The 26,732-nt window shown below is 39.7% G+C and overlaps 1 long non-coding RNA gene across 3 annotated transcripts in view; it reads left to right on the top strand.

Annotated features, from left to right (window-relative positions):
• The window catches only part of LOC140476421 (uncharacterized), a 242,749-nt gene that overhangs the window by 90,726 nt on the left and 125,291 nt on the right, over positions 1-26,732 (top strand). For 2 of the 3 annotated variants that reach the window (XR_011960467.1, XR_011960466.1), the window contains exon 1: positions 24,085-24,275. The exons of the other annotated variant lie outside the window; for it this stretch is intronic. This is a non-coding gene — a long non-coding RNA (uncharacterized lncRNA). Of the gene's footprint in view, positions 1-24,084; positions 24,276-26,732 lie in introns of those variants that run through there. 3 annotated transcript variants of the gene reach the window in all.

Genomic DNA, 26,732 nt, shown 5'->3' with positions numbered 1-26,732 from the left:
CTGGTTTTGCTCCTGTCTTCATTTTTAAATAGTGGGTTGCATTTGCAACTTTCCAATCTGTAGGAACTATTCTAGACTCAAAAAGTTGTTTTTATTTGTTCATGGGATGTGGGTATTGCTGGCTTGGCAAGCATTTCTTGCACATCCCTGATTGTCCAGAGGGACAAGCATATTGCTGTAGATCTGGAGTCATATGGAGGCCAGCCCCAGGTTAGTTCATCACATTCCTGATGAAGGGTTTATTTCCGAAATGTCAACTCTCCTGTTCCTTGGATGCTGCCTGACCTGCTGTGCTTTTCCAGCACCACACTTTTTGACTGCCCAGATAAGTTTCCTTCCCTGAAATATTTTTCTGGCAACCAACAACCATCAGTTTTGATTTTTTTTAAAAAATTGATTTAAATTCCACTGCCTGCCGTGTTGAGATTTGAACCCAGGTCCCCAGGAAATGACATGGGTCACTGGATTAGTATCATCATCTCCCTTCATTAAAGAAGATGACCACCCAATATTTCCAGGGCCACTTCCAGGACTCTGGGTTGTACACTAATAGGCCCTAGTGATTTGTCAATTTTAACTTCATTAATGTCCTTAGCAATTTTTTTTAAACTAATGCTGACTTCCTTCAATTCCTCCTTTTCTGAAGACCCTTGATTCCTTAACATATCAGGAGGATTAATTATGCCTTGTTTTCTGAAGAAAGTATCAAAGTATCTGTTCAATTCTTCTGCTGTTTCTTTGTTGCCCATTGTAATTGTAGCTATAAAGGAACTATATTTGTCTTTATTAATTATCACCTCTTCTTTACAGTCAGTTTTTATGATTCCTCTCATACTCTATTATTTCCCCGTTTGTAAAACTTTGTCCTCATTTGCTGAATTCTAAAATGCTCCCAAAGCTCAGGCTTACTGTTTTATCTGGCAAGTTAATTTATTTCACCTCTTTAGATCCAATACCATCCCTTTTTTTTGTAAGCCATGGTTAAGTCACCTTCATAACTTATTTTTGTGCCAGTAATGAATAATTCTTGTAAATCATGCATGCGTCTTTTATTTATTTGTGACTGCTAATATCTAATCAGTTTTTTGGAATGTTCTGCAGCAGCTTTGAGACATCCTTGACCCTAGCACCAAGAAGGCAATACCCCCTGTATAGTATCCTTTCGTGCCTGCAGAAATAAATTTCTATTCCTCTTATTGAAGAATCCCTGATCATGATAGTCCTGCGAATTTTCTTCCTTCCCTCTTGTGCACCAGAGCCACCCTCGGTGCCATGGATCCAGCTACTATCCCCTGAGAAGTCATATCCCCCAGCAGTATCCAAATGATAAATCTGTTTAAGCAGGCAACAGCCACTGGGTATTCATGAACTACCTACCTTCCTTTACCCTACCTGTTGGTCATCATCTCCTATTTGCCCGTTTCGTCTTTACCTGTAATGTGACCACCTCAATGAATGTGCTTTCCACAATAATCACACAGCATGGTGATGCTCCACAGAGTGTACCTGGGCATGAGTTCCAAAATGCAAGTATCCAGTAGCTGGACACGTTTCCTGCACACATAGCCATCAGGGACATTAGAAACGTCTGTGACCTCCCACACAGTGCAGGAGGAGTATGTCATGGGAGTAAGGTCTGCTGCTTGACTTCTTTTCTGATTAAGCTTGTTAAAGAATGCTAATTATTTCTTATTTCATTCAGAATATTCTCAATGCAAAACAAAGTCCTTGAGTCTCTGGAAGCTTTATTTTAAGTCTTAACTTCTATTACCATATAATTTTGGTCCTACCTTCATCAGTTCAATCCAAACCTAGCCACTCATTTTAAAAATATGCTGTTTCCTAATTTACAGCAATTTGCTGACAGTACCTAACAGCAGTTTCTTACCAATTAACAAACTTATATTTTTCTTGTAGCAATTTTAACTTTTCCATTTATACTGCTTAAAATGTCAGGTATTTTTTATCTCTACAGCACATATGTGTAGATAGCTTTCTATTCCATCACCTAAGTCATTGATCAATGTGCCCAATTAGTTAGGGCCTGACTACAATCTCTTTCAGGACAACATTGGTTACATTCTGCCCATTATCACTACTGTCTGTTAGCAGAATGCCAATTATCACTACTCTCTGCCAGGAGAATGCTGATTATCACTATTCTGCTTCCTGTCACTCAGCCAACTTTCTAACCAGGTCAGTAATTTGCCTTTGATTCTTTGAACTTCAGATTTAGTTACCAGTCTCTTTGGAGGAGCTTTAGCAAGTGCATTCTTGAATTCCATAAAAATACGATACAGTTATCTCCCTGTCCACCACTCCCGTCACCCTTTCAGAAACGTCAGTTAGGTTTGCCACTTCTGTCTTTCTCTTAAAAACTCAATGTTTCTCTGTTCAGATGAACATTTTCAAAGTGTACAGATGCTAGGATGTTGTAATAACTGGTCTATTGAGGCCTTATCTCCCTTCTCACTTCAACTTTCTTATATAATGAAGGATGAGATACAACATTTCCAATCTAAGGAATAGTTCACAAATCTAAAGAACTTTCACTGATTATACTTGTACTCTGCAGTGTTCTCAATGATGACCTTTAAAATCCTGTGGTGGAAACCATCTGGTCCTGTGTGTTTGATTTTCTTAAGTGCTATTTTGGTAAGCTCCTGACTCTGATTCAATTTTAGTTTCCATGTAATGTCTGCATTCTGCTCTTTTCCTCTATCGTATCACTTGTATCACACCTATCACTTCCTTATTTTTAATTGACAAAATCTCTGTTAATTACTTTTCAAGAACTCATACTATTCCTGACTGCCATTTCTTTGTAAGTTAATTAAATACTTTGTGTTAATTTTGATAGGCTTCTTATGATAATTCTTTTTGTTAGTTTTTGTTAGCTGCTTTGTTTCCCTTTACTGTTCTCTATATCACTCTTAATCTGAATCTATGCTAGATTTTTTTTGTATTCCTGCATATTCAGTAGCTGATTTGCATTTCTTCCTATCAAATAATTTGCTGAACTCAAGTATGTTATAATTGCTGTTAATTAAGTGTTCATGTATTGTCAGACTGCTGACCAAATCTGGCTCTGTACTTGCAACTATAGCAAAATATAGCATGTCATCTTATTGTAGAAAACTACCACGGATGCAGTCAAAAGACATCAATGCTTTTATAACATGAGCTTATCCCAATGTATATGCAAGTTAAAATACTCTGCCTTTACTACATGCTTGTCTACTCTCTACATTCAAGTATTTCACAGTTGCTACCAGGAGGCTTATACGCAATACTCATGACAATTTTACAATATTTTCTGTTTCTTCCAGCAATTAAGTCTCCAGTGAATACTTTGCCTTACTGGGTTTGCCTATTGCTGCTGCAACAAATTGAATGATCTGCCACCTTGATTCAGGAGCCAATATTAACAGGTTATTATGGGAAATCACATAATTGAAAGAGCCAACTCTTTTTTATAACTGAATGAATGATGAAGCATACACCCAGGTTGTTAACCTCTATGCCACTTTATACTATAGATTAGATTACATTACAGTGTGGAAACAGGACCTTCGGCCCAACAAGTCCACACCGACCCGCCGAAGCGTAACCCATCCATACCCCTACATTTACCCCTTACCTAACACTATGGGCAATTTAGCATGGCCAATTCACCTGACCTGCATATCTTTGGACTGTGGGAGGAAACCGGAGCACCCGGAAGAAACCCACGCGGACACGGGGAGAACATGCAAACTCCATACAGTCAGTCACCTGAGGCGGGAATTGAACCCGGGTCTCTGGCGCTTTGAGGCAGCAGTGCTAACCGCTGTGCCACCGTGCCGCCCACCACTTCAAAAAGTATAGTTCTTCAAAAAGTTAAAAATCACACAACACCAGGTTATAGTCCAACAGGTTTAATTGGAAGCACACTAGCTTTCGGAGCGATGCTCCTTCATCAGGTGATAGCCACTATCACCTGATGAGGGAGCGTCGTTCTCAAAGCTAATGTGCTTCCAATTAAACCTGTTGGACTATAAGCTGGTGTTGTGTGATTTTTAACTTTGTACACCCCAGTCCAACATTATCATCTCCAAATCATGAGTACTTCAAAAAGACAGCATGCTTGTGCTCCTATTTGCTGCCCTGCCATGAGCTGTATTATGTCTATCTAAACAGCAGCACTAGACTGCTCAATTTCATGGTGAGATGCTAAAGTCTGCAGCCAAGGCCTCAAGATGTAGAGCTGATCCTGATTGTCCACCATTAGTTTTACGGACTCCCTGAAGAAACGTTTGAGAGATATACAAATGTAGACTTTTTGTTAATAGAATTCCATTTTCCTTAATTAATGTCCCTGTCTGTTTCAAAGGTCCAGCATCATCCCTGTGCCTAAGAAGTCTCATGCAGCATGTCTCAATGACAACTGCCCAGTGGCCCTAACTTTGGTGGTCTTGAGGTGCTTTGAAAGGCTGATATTGTATTAATCAACTCCAGCCCCCCCCACTACTCTTGACCCACTCCAATTTTCCTATTGGACCAACTGATCCCCGTCAGATGCCATATCACTTGCCCTTCACTCCTCCCTAGAACATCTTGACACCAACAACAGCTACGTAAGAATCCTAATCATTGACTACAGTTCAGCCTTCAACACTATTATCCCCTCGAGACTGATTACTAAACTTTGTGATCGCGGACTAAGTCCCACTCTCTACAACTGGACCCTCAGTTTTCTGACCCACAGGCCACAACCAGTGAAAATTGGGGACAATTTTTCATCATCACTAACAATCAACACTGGAGCCCCCCCAGGAGTGCGTACTCAGCTCCCTAATGTACTCATTGTATACCCATGACTGTGTCGCCAAATGCCAGACTAATGCCATTTACAAATTCGCTGATAACACCACCATAGTCTGTCGAATCACAGATGGCAATGAAACAGACTATAGATGGGAGATAGAAGACCTGAAAAAATGGTGCACTGAGAACAACCTAGCTCTCAATGCCGGCAAAACCAAGGAACTTGTTATTGACTTTTGGCGGGATGTTCCTCATGCCCCCCTACACATTAACAGCACAGAGGTGGAACGATTGGAGAGTGTCAAGCTCCTGGGAGTGATCATCCACAACAAGCTTTCTTGGACTCTTCGTGCGGATGCACTGGTTACAAAGGCCCCAAAACGTCTCTTATTCCTCAGGCAGCTGAGGAAATTTGGCATGACGATGAATACCCTTGCCAACTTTTATAGGTGCGCCATCGAGAACATTCTGTCTGGACGTATCACTACCTGGTATGGAAAGTGTACCATTCAAGATCAGAGACGGTTACACAGAGTGATGAACTCGGTCCGGACAACCACAAAGGCCAACCTCCCATTTATAGAATCCATCTACCAGGCCCACTGTCAAGGAAAGGCCGCCAGCATTCTCAAAGATCATTCCACCCTGGCAATGTTTTTCCTCAACCTCTACCACTGGGGAGAAGGTACAGAAGCCTGAACATATGCATTTGCTGGTTTTGAAACCATTTCTACCCTACTGTTGTTAGAATACTGAATAGACTCACAAACTCTTAACATTCGTCAGTTCCTTTGTTTTGTTTTTGCTGCTGTTTACCTATTATTTGCTTATCTATGCTACTTAACTCTGTGATCTGCCTGTATTTCTCACAAGATAAAGCTTTTCACTGTGCCTTGGTACATGTAACAATAAATTCAATTCAATTCAATTCAATTTAATTCAATTCAATCAATATTGCATTGCGAGTTTATATCTAAATCCCCCACTAAGAAAAAAATATTCTGATTGACATTCAAGACTGCATATATAGTAATGAGCAAATTGGATGAAATTCACTAATATGCTTCTGGTTGTTATTGTAAATAGTTGACCTCTTCTGTTTATCTAATTACCTTATTTGCCATACCTCATTTCGTTCTTGTGATAGTGAGCTACTCATTCTCTAGATAGCAATCTTTTGAATTCATTCCTCAATTGATTAGTGACATTCTTAGGTCTATGGCCCTCAGTTTTTCTTTCTGCTACAATTTAAAATACCTTTTCTACACATAACTGATCAAACTCTTCCATCATCTTAAAGACTGCTGAGGGGTAAAATGTTCTTCTGACCTGTTCTCAAGTATCCTCTGTTCTTATAGTCCTTCATATCCTTTTCAAATGTACAGAAAGAATGACTAAACATACAAGTCCTCACTTTAAGTCACCCGATTTCTAACTCAATTTAATATCAGTCACTTAATGGTGCTAGTATTTACATTTAGTGTTAGTTGTTTTGTTTTGACATTATTTTGCATGGCCTTGATGTAGGGTCACATGACCTAATTGGTGCCATTTTTGGATTGGCCTCTTCCATTCCCTAGCCTCCTGCTTTTTGAGGTTCCTTGTTGCCAAACCCTGCCCCTATAGCTTACCTCATGAACTTACAACTGCAAGCTGTTCTTGGTTCCATCCTACTCCTGCTGCCTGTCTCATCACTCATCTGCTGGGCTCTCACTATCATGATCATAAGTGATTTAAGTTCCTGCTTCCATTTTCCCTCTGGATTTTCTATGATTCTTAAGACACTTCCTGTGATTACTACTGTGTGGACAGATATAAAATACTTGTTCAAAGTCACTGCTATGTCTTTGCTTTTCATTGTAATTTCCTGCTCTCATCTGCTCAGTGACTGATGGTCATTTAAGCCATTCTTTATGATTTATATACAGTAAAAGTTTTTTGCTGTTTGTTTTCATACTTCTTGCTAGTTTTCTTTCATGCTATAATTTGTCCTGGTGAGTTTTGAGAAGATTTGTAACATGGTTGAGGTTCTGGATGTGAGTTTGCTCACAGAGCTGGAAGGTTCATTTTTAGATGTTTCATCACCCTACCAGGTAACACCTTCAGTGAGCCTCCAGACAAAGCACTGCTGATGATTCCTGCTTTCTATTTATATGTTTGGGTTTCCTTTGGTTGGTGATGTCATTTCCTGTGGTGATGTCATTTCCTGTTCTTTTTCTCAGGGTGTGGTAAATCAGATCCAAGTCATTGTGTTTGTTGATAGAGTTCTAGTTAGAATGCCATGCTGTTAGGAATTCTTGGCGTGTATCTGTTTGGCTTGTCCTAGGATGGATGTGTTGGCCCAGTTGAATTGGTGTCCTTCCTCACCCATATGTAAAGTGAGAGAGGGTCATGTCGTTTTGTGGCTAGTTGATGTTCATGTATCCTGGTGGCTAGTTTTCTGTCTGTATGTCCAATGTAGTGTTTGTTACAGTCCTTGCATGGTATTTTGTAAATGACATTAATTTTGCTTGTTGTCTATATCGGGTCTTTTAAAATCATGAGCTGCTGTTTTAGTGTGTTGGTGGGTTTGTGGGCGACCATGATGCCAAGGGGTCTGACTAGTCTGACACTCATTTCCGAGATGTCTTTGATGTAAGGGAGAGGGGCTAGGGTTTCTGGACGTGTTTTGTCTGTTTATTTGGGTTTGTTGCTGAGAAATCAATGGACTGTGTTCATTGGGTACCCATTCTTTTTGAATACATTGTATAGGTGATTTTCCTCTGTTCTGCGTAGTTCCTCTTGCTTCAGTGTGTGGTGGCTTGTTGAAATAATGTTCTGATGCAGCTTCGTTTGTGAATGTTGGGGTGATTGCTCCTGTAGTTCAATATTTGTTCCCTATGTATTGTTTTCCTGTAGATGCTGGTTTGAAGTTCCCCATTGGCTGTTCGCTCTACTGTGACATCAGTTGTTTTCCTCCTCTTTAGTGAATTTTATTCCAGCAAGGGTATTATTGATGGTCTTGAAGGTTTTCTCTAATTTGTTTTGTTTAGTAATGACAAAGGTGTCATCCATGTAGTGGACCCAAAGTTTGGGTTGGGTGGTCAGCAGAGCTTTTTGTTCGAGTCTCTGCATTACTGTCTGTGCTAAGAACCCTGATATCGGAGATCCCAGGAGTGTTCCATTGGTTTGTCTCTAGGTTTTGTTGGTGGCAAGGCAAATTTGTCATGTTTTTAAGGTCAATTTTGATAATTTATTCAAAAACAGCCACATTTCTGTTCTACCACTAAGCTTTGCAGTTTTTTTAAATATTTCAGTTTGATGCCAGCTTTCACTTCCTTAATTAAAATAGTTTGTGTGTGCTTCATGTAGTCTTATTTTCCAATATTGGCTACCTCTCTGTTGAGAGTTATGAAATACTTCCTTCAGTGTCTGCTACTGCTTGTTCTTTTATCTTGCCCTTTTCACTATTTTCCTAGTTCACCTGAGCCAAATCTATTTTGATAGTTTGTCACTAGTTTTAGACCCACATTTATCTCTGAAACTGAATATGAAATTCTGTAATTTTATATTCATTCTTGGCTGCAAATGCTTAACTGTCTCATTGCTAAGTAGCAGGTCTAAAATAGCCCATTCCCTGGTTAGTCCCAGAATGTATTGTTCTCAGAAATAATTTATGTTGATCTACCTCTATTTTCCTTAAGACCTTAATTGTTGATAAAACTTACCACATAATCATGAAAATTCCAGAGAATTTAACCCTCATTTGTGTTATCTTTCCTTGAACTGACAATTGTTGGAAACCTGCACTGCACTACCTTGAAGACCAGCATACTGTCCATGAGGTGTGATGCTCAGAGGTACTCAAAGGCTTTGTAACATGCCTGTTATTACCACCACCGCCACCATTGCCTCCCACTCCCAATACTCTAGCAACAATATAGGCCAGTTTTATCTTTTATTACTTCCTATAGCTGATTGTAGAAACTGGGAGCAAGAGCAGGCCATTCAGCCCTTCAAGCTTGCTCTACCATTCAATGTGACTTTGACTGATTCTCTATCTCAACGCCATGTTTCTGCTTTGTCCCCACACTCTGATGCCTTTAATCGCTAAAACATTATCTTTTTCTTTCTTGAATATATTCACTGACTTGGCTTCCATAGCCTTCTGTGATAGAGAATTCTGCAGGATCACTACCCCTTCTATGAACAAAGCTTTCTCCTCACCCCTCCCCACCACATCTCAGTCCTAAATGGTGAATACCCTGTGTCCTGAGACCATGAATTTGATTGAATCCCGCCCAAGCAAGTAGAACATCTTCCAGACATTGAGTCGACCTAGCCCTGTTATAAATATGTGTTTCAGTCGGATTACCCTCATCCTTCTCAACTTTAGTGAATACAGGACCATTCAAAACTATTTTTGCTCATTGGACAGTCCTGTCAAGCCCAGTTTCGGCCTAGTGAACCTCTGCTGGATATATCGTTTCTTAGGGAGACCAGAATTGCACACAATGCTCCAGGTTAAGGGCAAAGAGGAGCAGGTTCCACTGAGGCATTGGATAATATTTACAGAGGAATGGTGAACAAGGATTTGGGGAAAAGGCAGGCGATTGGCAGTAGAAAAGCGAGTTGGTGCAGGCACAACGGGCCATATTATCTCCAGGGACACTATAACAATTCTGAGACATGTGGTCTTACCAACACCCTGCCTGTCTGAACACAAAGCCCCTTGGAAAGAAAGCTGTTACACCATTTTCATACCTGTTTGTGACCTTCTAATATACGTCAGGTTTGAAGTTCCCTTTTGGATGTTCCCTGTTTCTCATTGTTCACCAATTAGAAAGTCCCTTATCCATCAGTTTGAAGTCCAAGATGGTTAACTACATTGCCTGCATTGAAAATTATTTGCCACAGTTTTGACCATTGATTTAATTTATAACTGAAATAATTTAAAACAAAATAAAGACTCTAAATCAGAATCAAATATGGAAATTGCTGGAAAAGCTCAGCAGTCTTGGCAGCATTTGTTGAAGAAATCAGAGTTAATGTTTCGCGTCGAGTGACCATTCCTCAGAACATTCTCAGGTCACTTGACCCGAAATGTTAACTCTGATCTGTCTCAACAAATGCTGCCAGCCCTGCTGAGTTTTTCCAGCAATTTCTATTTTTGATTATAATTTTAAGTAATAGTTGACAAAAATGGAAGTTCTTTACAGTCTTAATAGGTCTTCACCACATGATACAAGTTGATAGCTATTTCAAAGATTCATGTTACAGTTCTACAAGTAAAAGCTTATGGATTTTTTTGTTGAATAAGTTGAAGAATGTCTATTTGTCCATCAAGGATTTGCACAGGAAAGCCACACCATAAAGTTCACTGCACATTTGCCTCAACAATACAGCTGGATTCAACATCTTGCATTTGCTTTATTGGTGTTACTTTTCCCATGTGCACCCAATGGTACCCCTAATTAAATGTCCTAAATTGAAAACTTTAATGAAGAGTTATAAAGAAGTGTTTGCCCATTGTGCCCATGCCTGCTTCAAATAAAACCCTAACAGTCTAGAATGGAGTGGGCTATATGTAATTAGTTAAGTCTGTATTCAAAACATAGAACATAGAACATAGAAAAGTACAGCACATAACAGGCCCTTTGGCCCAGGTTTAATCCTAATGTAAAATAAAGTTACTTAACCTATGCACCCCTCAACTCACTGCTATCCATGTGTATGTCCAGCAGTCGCTTAACTGTCCCCAATGACTCTGCTTCCTCCGCCACCGCTGGCAACGCATTCCATACATTCACAACTCTCTGGGTAAAGAACCTTCCTCTGATGTCTCTTTTATACCTTCATCCTAATATCTTCAAACTATGACTCCTTGTAACAGTCAATCCAGCCCTGGGGAAAAGTCTCTGGTCAAACAGGTTAGAAGATTGCATTCTAACATCATATCTGCTCCCTCTGAATTACGATCTTTAACGTGGAGAGTTTATTTATAGATTTGAATGCTGGTCTTGTTCCTTCCAATGAATTAAACAAATAATGAAATGGAATTCTTTGTGAAGATGTTAAATATTTTGCTTTTAATTTTTTTTTGGAAAATACATTTATTTAATATTATTCACTTTACAAAAGCATTACTCAATCTATAAGTCAAATGGAACAGATAGAATTTGAATGGTCTAAATTTCAGAAACTGTCACACAAATTGGGATTGCTACAGAAATCACTTAGTCGGCATTGTGTAATTTTTGTCATTCTTTAGCATTTCTGAAATTACTCATTTTACTGTAATGTTGAGCATGCTACGACTGGCTTATGAATATTAGGACAATAGCGATTCTGAAAGAACTAGAATATTGTCAATGCAATGTAGGTACATGTCATGCTGTGGATTTCTAAAGTGCTCTGAAATCATTTATGCTTGATGGATGAATATAATTTCAGGACATCTAGCATTGAGGGACTATTCCCTGTGCTGTATGTCTGAATAAAACTGCTATTTTTGCACCCATGTTAGTAAAATGTAATGCTTTGTGGAATGGAGATGGCTCCACAACAGGCAGAGAGAATGCAAATATTAACCTTTTTCAATAATTTTTTTCTACCATGTTTAAAGGAATAAACTGTATTATGAGGCACAGTGTTGAATACAATAATTCTAACAGTAAAATATGAAGCATTTTTGTTTTAATTTTTAAAGTAAACCAATAAGTACATGATGCTCATTTTGTTTTATCTAATACTGTATGCAGAAAATTACAAATATATCCAATTAGGATAATGCAAAATTCTGTTGTTACTCGATGCAGGTCAATTAATGCAGTGACATGCTTGAGCATCTGCAATCTTACATCAACAAATTTTTACGCAGTTTTATGTGTAAATAACATGAAATTATCCTTATGTTTCACTGAAAACTAGAAAACATAATTGAGAAGGAAACAGGTGCTCTATTCTCTTTATTGAAGAAATAGAAAGTGTATTTCTGATATTACTGCAAATAGCAGTAGTCTGTCTTCATCGTTGTGAAAAGCGTTTGTTTTTTAAGTGTTCATGGATGAACTTAGCTGGCTGGTCCAACATTTGATGTCCATCCCTAGTTTTCCTTGGGAGGTGGTAGTCAGCAGCTTTCACGGACTGCTTATGGTGTAAGTATATTCATTGTCCTGATAGGGAATTCCAAAAATTTGACCAGAGGTCATGACAGAGCGGTGATTCCAAGCCAGGATTATGTGATGCTTGGAGGGGAACTTGCAGGGAGTGATGTTTCCATGTATCTGCTGTCCTTGTTTTTCTAAATGGCTGAAGATATAGGTTTAGAAGGGGCTATTGAAGACACCTTGTTGAGTCACTGCAGTGTATCTTGTAGATGGTACATGCTGTTGCCACTGTATCAGAAATTTCAGTGCCTGTCAAGTAGACTGCTTTGTCCTGAAAGATGTTGGATTTTGAATGTTGTTAGAGCTGCTTGCACCTTGGCAAGTGAAAAATAGTCCATCACAATTTCAACTTGAGCCTTTTAGAAACGATGGACAAGTTTTGGGGAATTTGGAGCTGAGTTACTTGTCTTAGAATTCCCAGTCTCTGACCTGTCCTTGAAGTTCCAGTATTTATATTGCAGCTTATTGGTTCAGCTTTGGGTCAGTTTGTAATCCCTGGGATAGAACCATAGAAACACAGAAAATTGCTGCAGGAGTAGGCCATTCAGCCCTTTGAGTCTGCACCACCACTCAGTATGCCAAGCAATCCCAATATCCCATTCCCTCTTTTTCTTCATATCCCTTGCTCCATTTAGACACACATTGACACCCAGTTTAGCATCGGTTTGGGGAATTGGTGATGGTAATGCCATTGAATGTTAATGAGAAAGGGCTAGACTGTTACAAATGGTCATTGCTTGGCAATTGATCAGAATGTTCTTGCTGCTTAACAACCCTAAGTCTGCATGTTGGCCAGTCTTTGTAATTTTGACACTGCTTCAGTATTTTGAGAAGTTGTGAGTGATTCTAAAAATCAACAAACATCTTCAATGTTGAAGGAAAGGTTATTGTATTTTGAGAAGTTGTGAATTATTCTGCACAATCAGCAAACATCCTCAATGTTGAAGGAAAGATTATTGATGAAGCAACAGATAATATTTGGGCTGAAGACTCTAACTGAGGAACCCTTGCATTGACATTCTAGTCCTGAGATGATTGGTCTGTAAAAACCGCAACCATTTCCTTTATGCCAGGTTTGACTCCACCCAATTCAGCATTTTCGCCTAACTTCTCTTCATTCCTAATAATACCCTTTTGTCTCGGGAAACTGCTTGTAAGACCAGCCCATTTTGTACTCAAAATACAGAACTTGTCTTGGTTTCTTCCTTTGCCATGACTGGAGTTTCAGGATCCATCAAGCTAACAATGGTCAGAATTGTTACTTGCAAACTAACTTTGAATACGTTAGCAGTCCATGAACAACAAATGAAATAAGGCATCAGTTAATCTATTAGTGACATTGGTTGGAGAAAAAGCTGGTAAGGCAGCAGGAGACCCCTGTTTTACATTGAATAGTGCTATGGTACCTTTTATGTCACTGTTGAATATGAATCTGCAAAGCAATGCATCCAATAATGCAGCACTCTATCATTACTGGCACAGTACTTTCCTAGGGTAAATGGCATAATATTAGACTATGATCAGGAATAAATGTAATGGTGGCTGATGTCTCACATATTTGATCCTAGTATATGCAGAAAGCATAGAAAACTTACAGAAATTGTACTAAGTCGCTACTGGAGAAAACAGATTTTCCAGGGCCAAGATGTAGTCTAAGCTTGAGCAATTACTGGTCATTAATTAATGGTTAATTCTGTTTTTGGGATTTTGCAAAGAAAGTTTTTCCGATGATAGTACATGAAAGAGTGTTTTAAGACCATAAGACATAAGACATAGGAGTGGAAGTAAGGCTATTCGGCCCATCGAGTCCACTCCGCCATTCAATCATGGCTGATGCGCATTTCAGCTCCACTTGCCAGCGTTCTCCCCGTAGCCCTTAATTCCTCTAGACAACAAGAACCTATCAATCTCGGCCTTGAAGACATTTAGCGTCCCGGCTTCCACTGCACTCCGTGGCAATGAATTCCACAGGCCCACCACTCTCTGGCTGAAGAAATGTCTCCGCATTTCCGTTCTGAAATGACCCCCTCTAATTCTAAGGCTGTGTCCACGGGTCCTAGTCTCCTCGCCTAACAGAAACAATTTTCTAGCATCCACCTTTTCAAAGCCATGTATTATTTTGTACGTCTCTATTAGATCTCCCCTTAATCTTCTAAACTCCAACGAATACAACCCCAGTATCCTCAGCCGTTCCTCATATGCTAGACCTGTCATTCCAGGGATCATCCGTGTGAATCTCCGCTGGACACGTTCCAGTGCCAGTATGTCCTTCCTGAGGTGTGGGGACCAAAACTGGACACAGTACTCCAAATGGGGCCTAACCAGAGCTTTATAAAGTCTTAGTAGTACATCTCTGCTTTTATATTCCAACCCTCTTGAGATAAGAGACAACATTGCATTCGCTTTCTTAATCACAGACTCAACCTGCATGTTTACCTTTAGAGAATCCTCGACTAGCACTCCCAGATCCCTTTGTGCTTTGGCTTTATTAAGTTTCTCACCATTTAGAAAGTAGTCCATTCCTATATTCTTTTTGCCAAAGTGCAAGACCTCGCACTTGCTCACGTTAAATTCCATCAGCCATTTCCTGGACCACTCTCCCAACCTGTCTAGATCCTTCTGTAGCCTCCCCACTTCCTCAGTACTACCTGCCTGTCTACCTAACTTTGTATCATCGGCAAACTTCGCTAGAATGCCCCCGGTTCCCTCATCCAAATCATTAATATATAATGCGAACAGCTGTGGCCCCAGCACCGAACCCTGCGGGACACCGCTCGTCACCGGCTGCCATTCTGAAAAAGAACCTTTTATCCCAACTCTCTGCCTTCTGTTAGATAGCCAATCCTCAATCCATCCCAGCAGCTCACCTCGAACACCATGGGCCCTCACCTTGCTCAGCAGTCTCCCGTGTGGCACCTTATCAAAGGCCTTTTGAAAGTCCAGATAGACCACATCCACTGGGTTCCCCTGGTCTAACCTACTTGTTACCTCTTCAAAAAATTCCAACAGGTTTGTCAGGCATGACCTCCCTGAATCCAAATTTGAATTCAATAAATATCTGGAATTAACAGTTTAAAGGTAATCATAAAGCCATATCCAATTGTTCATAATCTCATCTTGATCACAAATGTACTTGAGGGAAGGAAATCTGCCATCCATAACTGATCTGGCCTACGTGTAATTCCAGACCCACAGTAAAGTGGTTGACTCTGAAATGCCTTCTGAAATGGCCTGGCTATTTACTGAGTTGTATCAATTGCTATGAAGTCTCAAAAAAGGAATGAAACTGGTTGGATGACCTGGCATCAACCTACATATTAGAAACAATGGCAGAAACAGCTCTGTTGACCCTGCAAAGTCAATCTTACAACCATATAAATGCTGGTACCAAAATTGGAAGAGCTATCTTACAGATTGGTCAAGCAACAGTCTTGACATAGTCATACTCACAAAATCTTACCTTTTCATCACCATCCCTGGATATGTCCTGTCCCACTACTGGGCAGACCCATGAGACGTGGAGGCACAGTGATATACAGTCAAGAGGGAGTTGCCTTTGGAGTCCTCAATATTGACTCTGGACTTTATGAAGTCCGATGGCATCAGGTCAAACATGGGCAAGAATACCACCTCCTGCTGATTGCCACATACTGCCTTCTCTTGGCCAATAAATCAGTACTCCTTCATGTTGACCAACACTTGGAAGAAGCACTGAGGGTGGCAAGGGTGCAAAATGTACTCTGGGTAATGGATTTCAATGTCTACCCAGAATGGCTTGGCAACAGCTTTACTGATCAAGGCAACCAACCAGAGGGAAAACATACTTGACTGCATCCTCACCAACCTTTCTGCAGATGTATCTGTTCATGACAGTATTGGTAAGAGTGACAACCATACTGTCTCCTCGAGGACTAAATCCTGCCTTCACAGTAAAATTATCTTGAATCATGTTGTGTGGTACAATCACCATGCTAAATGGGACAGATTTCAAACAGATATAGCAACTCAAATTAGGCATCCATGAGGCACTGTGGGCCATTAACAGCAGCATTTGTGACTTCTCAGACACTGAATCAGTTCATGTTCATGCCTAAATGCAATAAGATCTGGACAGTAACTGGGTTTGGGCTGACGAGTGTCAAGTAACATTCACGCCACACAATATCAAACAGTAACCATCTCCAATAGGAGAGAATATAATCACTGCCCTCGAAATTCAGTGTTGTTACTATTACTGAATCCCTTGCTATCAACATCTTGGAGGTTACCATTGATCGGAAAATCAGCTGGACTCACCACAAGCGTGAATTGGATACAAGAATAAATCAGAGGTTAGGAATCCTGCAATGAGTAACCCACCTTAGAACTCCTGAAAGATTGTTCATCATCTACATGATATAAGTCAGGAGTGTGATGGAATACTCCCCACTTGCCTGGACAAATGTAGTTCCAGAAACACTTCTGAAGCAGAACAAAGCAGCCCCCTTAATTAGCTCCACATTCACAGATATTCAGTCATTCCACCATCGACACTCAGCAGGAAGAGTTTGTACTACTGTCAAGATGCACTGCAGAAACTCATGAAAGGTCCTTAGATATCACCTACTAAACCCATGACCACTTCCATCCTGGAAGGAGAAGGGCAGCAGCTACATGGAAATACCACCAGCAGAAAACTTCCCTACAATCGCCTCATCATTCTGATTTGGAAATGTATCACTGCTCCTTCACTGTTGCTGGATCAAAATCCTGGAATTCCTTCCCTAATGGCATTGTGGCTCAACCTACAGTGCATGGGCTGCAGTGATTCAAGAAAGCAGCTAACTATCACCTTCTCAAAAGTGACTAGAGACAACAGAAAAATGCAGGGCCAACCAAAAATGTCCATATTCAACAAGTGAATAAAGAAGAAAGAATAACATTGCAAGGGTTTAGTTGCTAAGCCTTGTCTCTTCTATTTGATTCCACATGGTGATATAAGACTTGGGTCTTGCCCGCAACTGTGGCAACATGGTTTCCATACAAAGTTTGTCGCTGCAAATTGCAACATTTTCAGAATAGATTGCAATATCCTCATGCCCTCAACAAATCTAGTCTTAAAGGAGGGGAAAAAAAAACGCTCAAAGGTGCTTTACAGGAAATTAGTTATTTATAAAGGGTAGTTGCTGTTCTTACATCAGAAAACACAACATTCTAAAGACCCACAAAAAGTTCTGACTTGAACAAATGAAATCAATACCTGTGATTCTGAATGTAATTTAAAATGTTAACTCTGTTTCTCTCTGTATGGATGTTGCCAGCTCTGTGGGTTTTTTAAAAAACTTATTCTGTTTTTTTTTTCTCAGTTTTCCAGCATCCACAGTATTTTGCTTTTATTTTACCTTTAATTTTTGATGATGTTAGTTTAAGAATAAATATTCACCATGCTGCTGAGGGAACTTCCATACCCTTCGTGAGTAATGTCTCAGGATCTTCTGTACTAACCCAAGTAGGCAGACAAGATCAGATTTAACATCTCATTTAGCAGCTACCATCTCTGGTAATACAACATTCCAGAAGTAATGTATTGAAGTGTCTGGTATTTACATCCAATTCTATAACATCATTCAGTTTCTCAGGAAACTTAATAAATATGACTTTTGTTGCATGAAAGCTGTGAAAATATGTTGGTTTATCTCAACCAAAGTATTTTCAGCTTGGTAGTTTGAGTCTTCCTTCAAGATACAGTTAATATGCTTGCCTTCATTGCTGGACCTCAGTTAGGTCTGTATAAAATTAAAGTTTTGTACACTGCATGTTTTTAAAATTGTAAAGACAGAAATAGAAATTACTGGAAAAGCTCAACAGGCAGCATCTGTGAACAGAAATCAGAGTTAACATTTTGTGTCAAGTTACTCTTCCTCAGAACATTTAAAATCCCTGTCTTCTTCAATACAGCCCCACACTCTTCTAACATGGTGCTATATCATCATTACTTCACTGTCTCTGGGTTAAAATGATGACATTTCCTTCCTATGGATATCCCTATACTCCGGGATTGCAATGGTTCGGGAAGGCAGTTTACTGCCACCTTCTCAAGTACAATTGGGAATGGGCCATAAATGCTAGCCGAGCCAGTGATGCTCAAATCTCTTGAAGTGGGAAGAAAATTAAAAAAAAAAAAATCAACTGGACGGAACATTACTGAAGTTCAAGGTCTAGCAGCTTCTTGATCCAACTTATGGTATGTCATTGGATTATATAACATTTTCAGATTCACTTGATTATTTTCAATATAGCTGAAATATATCCTAGCATACTCTGTGACCAGTCAACTCTAAATTACTTATTTGTAACTTTGAAGACAAAATACAATGATATTTGCTAATGTTTTTGCAATATGCATGACTATGAAGAACAAGTTTTTTTTCAAAGAAGAATTATTATAAAGGTTTAAATTACAGTTTTAAATTTCTTTTGGTTTTGATCTGTGTCTTTGATGTCATCTGAACTCTTTGATTAAACTACTGCTTTGTAACATTTCCTAGGTTTCCATTATTATCCTATAGAATGAAAGCCCTGGAATCGTACTGTCAAAAAAAAATGACCTTTTTTCACTCTATTAACTGCCACGTGATGTTATTCATCGTTGTTGCTAACACTGATAATGATCTTTATTTTCTTGTCACAATGATCTGTCATGATGCATAGTGTTAGCAGTGTTTTCTTCAGTTTGTAAAATGAGATCTTTAAAAGTTAAACCTTCGATAGCAGTTGATCAATATCTGTATTGGACGCCCATGTTTAATTGGAAAAAAATTGTTGGTGCATGCTTTAAAATGCAATAATGATGCAAGATTGAGTAACACTGCTACCTGTTGTAAGCTTTACTGCTGCTATAAATCTTAATAAAAAGATAATAAGTTAAATGCATGAGATGTTTTCTATTTTAGACATTTTTGAGGTATTCTCTGCAAATCTTTCCTTTATGATCCTCATTCTATATGGTTTTATATGGTTCCATCTTTCCCTTTCAAAGCTGCTGTGGTCACATCTACTTCCTGCGTCTCTGAAAGTGGGATTGCAGGGTGTGGTGCGAGCAAGTAAGGAGCACCAACTTCAGAGTGGGGCTTCCAGACACATTCCTGCTTCCTGGGGACTTACCACGAGGGAGCCAAAAGCTATGGAGGGGTACCTGAATAGACAAGTTAGGGAACTACTGTTTTATCAATTTCCGAATGGCTACTCATCAGACACAAAGACTATCACATTCATTGAGACAACCTCCCAGTAACAGGCATGTATCTATTGGAGTCAGTATCTCCACAGTCCAAGGGTAGGGCTGCGGTGATACACAGTTGCAGTCCAAGAGCAGAATTTCCCCTTTCATCTGTAATTTCTAACTTCTTTCCAGGTTCGCAACACCACCTTTTCAGACAGGCTGCTGGCCAGACACTGCTGCTGGCTTTCTAACTGGGCTTTCCACCATTCTTAATAGAATCTCAAATTTAGATGCTATCTCTTAAAGGATGTGTCAGTGTGTGGGGTAATGAAAACAGTAAGTTTGTGTTCTTCAAATGTACCTGATGTCAATAATCCAGTCCTCTGCAAAATTCAGCCTTGTGCTGCTAATTAGATTCCCTACAATGTGGAAATAGGCTGTTCGGCCCAACAAGTCCACACTGACCCATTTCCCTCTGACTAATGCATCTAACACTATGGGCAATTCACCTGATCTGCACATCTTTGGATTATGTGAGGAAACCAGAGCGCCCAGAGAAAACTCACAGAGACACGGGGAGAATGTGCAAACTCCACATGGACAGTCACCCAAGGCTGGAATCGAACATGGGTCCCTGGTGCTGTGAGACAGCAGTGCTAACCACTGAGCCACCGTGCTCCACTCTACCATCCTGCATCATCTCCAGCTAACCCATACTCTCCTTATTACATCATTTACATCTACTCCCCCATGTCTGTAATTTAAATATTTTTACTTCTCCCATTTTTCTAATTTTCTCCAGTTTTAAGAGCCTCCCTCCACCCTCCCAAATTATACAGTTCCTTGTTTCTTGCACATCCTCGCCCCTACACTTTTTTCTTCAACACTGTCAGGCTGCCTTCAGCCACTTATTCCTCATGCTGTAAAATTCCCATTGTAAGCCTTCTCCAACTCCCTTTATTTCTTTAAGACCCTCCTTGGAACCTAGCTCTTTGCTCTTTTAGTTGCCCCTCCAGATTCCAATCATTTCTTTTATAACACGACTGTATAGCATTTTGGAAAGTTTTTACATTACGATACGAGTTTGTAACTTATTGTTGTACAACTATATCAAATTGATTCCATTGGTATTGAAGTATGTTTTGAATTAAATTCTGTTTATTGTCTCGTACTCACAAAGTTTACAAGCTGCCACTTACAGTGCTATCATGGATGCAAAAGTACCTCGATACAGAATCTTAGTTACAAAGCGGACAAATAAGGAAAATGCAAAAACACATTTAAAATTTGACAACCACACTCCATAAGTGCCTAGCCATGCTGGTCTCTCACTGCTCACAAGGGTTCGACCTCAGTCCCGTACTGATCCAGGCTGCTTGCTCTTACCACCTTGCAGCCTGTTCCTGCTCCTGTCAGCCCTCCCTCGGCTGTCTTCTCCCGTTCTCACCTCCAGCCGCGAGACCATTTTACTTGTTATAATTAGACTTTTAATGGCTTTTAATGTTGAAAAGTTTTGTAATGTTAAACCAGAGTGAGCAGGTTTCATATAATTTAAGGATATGGTAGTCAACAGAACAGAAAGTCCAGTACGCATAAGAAAAGAGGAAACTTGACTTGTAACAACTGAGAAGTAAGCAAGTCTGAAACTGCTAAGAATTGAAACAGCTGCATTGTCCTCTTGCCCCTCCAGAATGGTGTACCAAGAACACAGGGTAAAGTTCCTGCATATAAATTTTACCCAGAATGACCTTGTGCTATTCAATCCTTGGCTGTGACCTAGAGTAAGGTATGGGATCAAAAGTTTGGCATTTTAAATAGTTCACCTCATGTACTGACACACTTCTATGTATACATGGACAACATATATGAAAAGATTGAGAGTTTTTCCATATTCTTACATGTACAGTAATGTCCTTAATTTAAGCAAATGCTCCCTCAACACAATCCCTCAGGTTGGTAAATCTAAGTTTCCACTTTTCCAGTACAGTTGAAGTTTTGTTTGAAAAGATGGCTTATTCAGGTATGCTTTGGAAGGTATTTCAGAAAATTAATCCTTGCCAAAGATTCTTCAACTTGGACTCTTATTGTGCAAGGGGAAGATGTGCTCCAAATTCTGATTGATGCACCAAATTTGGAATTATACTCAATAGCCAAGAATAGTCAATATGTCATCGAGACAACCCCCTGGTGTTCCAAAAGAATGTTAATTCCCCATTATTCCAAAATCCCAATATGGGATTTTAAAAATGGTGTTTTAAACTAACCTGTGGGTTTCGTCCACTTTCCTCCCATGATCCAAAGATGTGCAGGTTCGGTGAATTGGCCATGCTAAATTGCCCATAGTGTTCAGGGATGTGTAGGTTAGGTGTATTAGTCGGGGGAATGTCGAGTAGTAGGGGAATGGGTATGGGTGGGTTACTCTTCAGAGGGTTGGTGTAGACTTGTTGGGCCAAATGGCCTGATTCCACACTGTAGGGATTCTGTGATAACATCTAAGCTGGATTGATTTAAGGAGAATCATTATTTTGACAGTTTCAACAAAATGCACATTCATAAAATGAGCGTTAATGTTGATTTGAAATAATTGTATTTCGTTTTAATTTTCACATCTCTTTAAATCTAAATATCATTTTAAGAACTTGCATACCTTTCTGAACATTTTGATTGACAGTATGATCGTGATGAGTGATATTGCGATGAAACACAACTTCAGCTGAGAAGTGTTAGATGTTAGAGGACCTGCCTTAATGTGTGGTAATGCCAATCTTAGTGTGACTAATAGATAATGAACTATCCTCAAAATAATAGCAAATGTTTAGGAATCAACTTTTGAGTGACTAATGCTAGGAAGTACAGCCACCTTTTAAGCTAACTGTTTAGCGCAAAAATGACAGTCATATTTGCTTCTCAAGTTACTATGAATCTAGGTGGTCTTAGCTTACCTGAGGCTATCATTATAAAATGATCCTGGAGAGATTTAGACTAGGATTGTGAAAGAACAACCTGTTCCAGAAAATTACTATTTTATTCTCCAGTGAATGGTGGTATTTATGTTGTCTACTTTGTAAAACTGCCGTGCAACTAGCTATGCACTGTGTTTTATAATTTTATTTTGATATTTTAAAAATTATTATTCAATTTATTTCAATACATCAATATGAAAGAGAAAACATTGCAGCTATTAGTTTATCTCAACTTTGGCACTCATCTGTGTGCTGATACAGGCAGGGAGATCGGAGCAGAAAATTTACATAGATTAGCTTCTCAGCTACAGGTGGAAATAGATGTAATAACACAGCAGAGACAGTGGTAAATTCACTAGTGATTGCTTTGGGTAAACAGATAGCAATAATGATGCTTCACATTATAAGTAATTATGCACATTTTTCACAGAGGTTTATCTTTTAACACCTCTTGTTGAAATACCATAGAAGTTTAAATAAATATGGTGAACTACAGATATTATTCAGTATTGGATATGTTATCCTGCAAGTCCAAATTTGTTAAGTTAAATCAATGCAAAGTTTAATGAACAATTGTATAATTTGGAGTAAATCACTTTCAACAGAAATATGAAAAATATAGGATCTCTGACTTACAATATAACGAGGAAGTATTTCTAGAATGTTAGACAATGGGAATCATAAATGCATAATGTCTTAAGTAAGATTATGGAGTACTGTGTGTCTGCTTACTATACTAAAGTTTTCAATGATATCAGGAAAAGCTTGTAAAGACCGCATCATTTTAGTTTTAATTATTTTTGGCTGCGGATTGTTTCGAAAACCAAGGACTAAGGATGGAATTTTGACACTTTTTAAAACAAATCCGTGGGAATCTTTGTGAATTGTGTTTACACTGTTGCTTTGCAGGCAAGTGTAGGAGGTGAGATAAAGAGGTATGTTGTATGTGCAGAGTGAAATTCAACTGACATCAGGTAGTTGATTGGTTTGTGCCGAGGTTACTAGTAGATGACAAAGTTCATCAAGGTAAAAACAATGACTGCAGATGCTGAAAATCAAATACTGGATTAGTCCTTGTTCCCCACCCCTCCAACCATAACAAGGACAGAACGCCCCTGGTGCTCACCTTCCACCCTACAAACCTTCGCATCAACCAAATCATCCACCGACATTTCCGCCACCTCCAAAAAGACCCCACCACCAGGGATATATTTCCCTCCCCACCCCTTTCCGCCTTCCGCAAAGACCGTTCCCTCCGTGACTACCTGGTCAGGTCCACACCCCCCTACGACCCCCCCTCACATTCTGGCACTTTCCCCTGCCACCGCAGGAACTGTAAAACCTGTGCCCACACCTCCTCCCTCACCTCTATCCAAGGCCCTAAAGGAGCCTTCCACATCCATCAAAGTTTCACCTGCACATCCACCAATATCATTTATTGTATCCGTTGCTCCCGATGTGGTCTCCTCTACATTGGGGAGACTGGGCGCCTCCTAGCAGAGCGCTTTAGGGAACATCTCCGAGACACCCGCACCAATCAACCAAACCGCCCCGTGGCCCAACATTTCAACTCCCCCTCCCACTCTGCCGAGGACATGGAGGTCCTGGGCCTCCTTCACCGCCGCTCCCTCACCACCAGACGCCTGGAGGAAGAACGCCTCATCTTCCGCCTCGGAACACTTCAACCCCAGGGCATCAATGTGGACTTCAACAGCTTCCTCATTTCCCCTTCCCCCACCTCATCCTAGTTTCAAACTTTCAGCTCACTTACTGTCTCCTTGACTTGTCCGACCTGCCTATCTTCTTTTCCACCTATCCACTCCACCCTCTTCTCTTTGACCTATCACCTTCATCTCCTCCCCCACTCACCCATTGTACTCTATGCTACTCTCTCCCCACCCCCACCCTCCTCTAGCTTATCTCTCCATGCTGCAGGCTCACTGCCTTTATTCCTGATGAAGGGCTTTTGCCCGAAACATTGATTTCGCTGCTCGTTGGATGCTGCCTGAACTGCTGTGCTCTTCCAGCACCACTAATCCAGACAAAGTTCATCAGCCTAGTGACAAATCTCTGATTGGTTCTTGTGTGAATGATACAGCCACAGAAAGGTTTTCACACTGGAAGAAGCAGAGTTTCTACCTCTCTGCACCAAGCCTGGTGAAGTATTCTCCTCCACCTTGTACTGTAAGCTGGTGCCTTGAACCAGTGATTGTGAAACTAAACAATTAATGTGAAAAATCCCTGTGCCCCCTTCAACAAAGAATGAATCTGGAAGGAAGGACTTTAAAAAAACAGTAGATCTTGAGAGGAAAAATGGGCACCTCACTTAAGCCTATAGAATGGTGCTTTTGAATTTTGTGTTTTCCACTTTTTCTCATCCATTCATAAGACCCATATTTTGGGGAGGTGGGGGTGGTGATGGTGGTGGGGTGTGCATGTGTATTTTAAAGAATGGGGTTGAGGTTTCATTATTAGAGTTGTATCTTGATAGTTTGAGTTTACTTGTAATAAATTTATTTGTAATAAATAGTTATTTTAAATAAGTGCAGGAAGCCAGTCAATGGTGTCTAATGGGGATTGTAACCACTACCCTCGAATTGTTTCATTTACCTTTGCTTTTTTAAAATTTTCTCTTGTTCCTTTCTTATTATTTTCTCTTTGCTTTTGGATGGAAGATCTTCAAGATTCTGACATTCACACCACTTCCAGACATGCCTTCTATTTTCTTTACTTGTTCAAGTTTCATTATTATTCTTTTGGTCATGCACTACTTTTTCCTGGCCTTCACTGTACTGTTTTGTTTTATTTGCCACCCTCCCCACTTTTACTTGCTCAAAACTATGACATTGTAAAGTATTCTTATTTCTGGGGAAAAGTCACAGACCTGAAACATTATCGTTGTTTTCTTGGTCTTAGTATGCCAGGCCTAGTTAGAATATCTAGCACTATCTGTTCTAGTGTCAAATTTCCATCCACAATATTTTGATACTGTACATTTTTTTAAATGCCACTGATCTTCAATTAGGCAAAAGTGAGGGCTGCAGATGCTGGAAACCAGTGTTTAGATCATAGTGATGCTGGAAAAGCACAGCAGGTCAGGCAGCATCCGAGGAGCAGGAAAATCGACATTTCGGGCAAAAGCCCTTCCTGATGAAAGCTTTTGCCCAAAACATCGATTTTCCTGCTCCTCGGATGCTGTTTGACCTGCTGTGCTTTTCCAGCACCACTCTGATCTAACACTGATCTTCAATTACCATTCCTTTTAATCTGGAATTTCAATCTTCCTTAGCCAATTTGCATTCTCCAACCTGCATAGAGTCATTAATCAAACTTTAGCTTTGGGCTTACCGAAATCGTCACAAACTCAATATAACATTATTACTTGTTATGTTCCCTTTATCACAGAAATATTAATTAACCTTTTTCTCATCATCCAATGCTAGATCTAAAATTGTCCCTTCTCTAGTTGCTGTGCTGTACATCTCTATGACTCTATAGCAGAAAATCCATGATTGTATTTAATGGCAGAGCAGTGCTTGACAAGTGGAGTTTTCTGCTGCTGCTCTTGGTTCTCATGTTTTTTGACAACACAAAGCAACTTGCAGTTAAATGTGAAAATTAGAAAATCAAGTTACTTTGTGATCTATCATATTCTTAGCCTCATTGCACTGCTAAAGAATACATGTGATGTTTGATGGGGTAAGACAAACATGAATTTGATTTCAGAAATACCTTTCTGTAGTTTCAGCTGACCACAAGAATGCAAGACCTCAAAATCATATAGCATGGCATTACATCACTTTCTGTGATAACGTATTAGATCTGTCACACAGTCTGACTGAACTCTCTCCATTACATCTGCCCCACTCCCCAAATCATGAATTCTACCTGTTTTCCTTTTTAAAGGAACATTTTCTGTAGCTGTTTCTCTGGACTACCTGAACATATTTTCTGTTTCTTCTGTGGTGTTGGGAATTTCAGTCATGCGTGGTCTCCTGAATGAAGTGAGAATTGACAGATAATTCAAAGTCAGCAATCAGACCATCATCTGGATCGCTTGAAGAATGCAGCATCTCTGGTCGAAACAACTATTTTGGCTGTATAGAGGTTTCTTCTGTGCAGAAATTAATGTATGTATGCTGCACAGTACCACTTTCTGTTTAAATGAGATAGAAATATGGATACAGTGCATAATCCACTGTTTGCTCATAATGAGCTTAGTATTAAATCCAAACTAGATCTCTTGGTTTGAGGTCTGGTACATTTGTGGCTGTTATCAAAGTAAAAGTTTCCAAATCTTCTCCTTGTCTAAGCAGGATCCTTTACTGAGTTATGGGATAAATCATTTGTGACCTGCTTTGCCAGGACGCATTGTGTCTTTGCATCAAACCACATCATTCTTCAGCTGAATCATTGTACTCTGGGAGGCTTCCTTGCTGACATCTTAGAATTAAAGAATTGAAATTAAGGTTTTGTGGTCTGTCTTTCTTGAAGTGAAGACCACAAACGTAGAGTGCAAACTTTTAACAAGCCTTTGTAGCAGCTAATTCTTCTTTTTCTATCACAACATATTTCTGCTTAGTCTTTGTCAGTGAATAAATTCATTGTAACTGG

The sequence above is a fragment of the Chiloscyllium punctatum genome, chromosome 4 (assembly GCF_047496795.1).
Source record: "Chiloscyllium punctatum isolate Juve2018m chromosome 4, sChiPun1.3, whole genome shotgun sequence".
Taxonomy (NCBI): Eukaryota; Metazoa; Chordata; class Chondrichthyes; order Orectolobiformes; family Hemiscylliidae; genus Chiloscyllium; species Chiloscyllium punctatum.
Note: the sequence above shows the minus strand (reverse complement) of the source record. Positions and strands in the feature narration are given on the sequence as shown.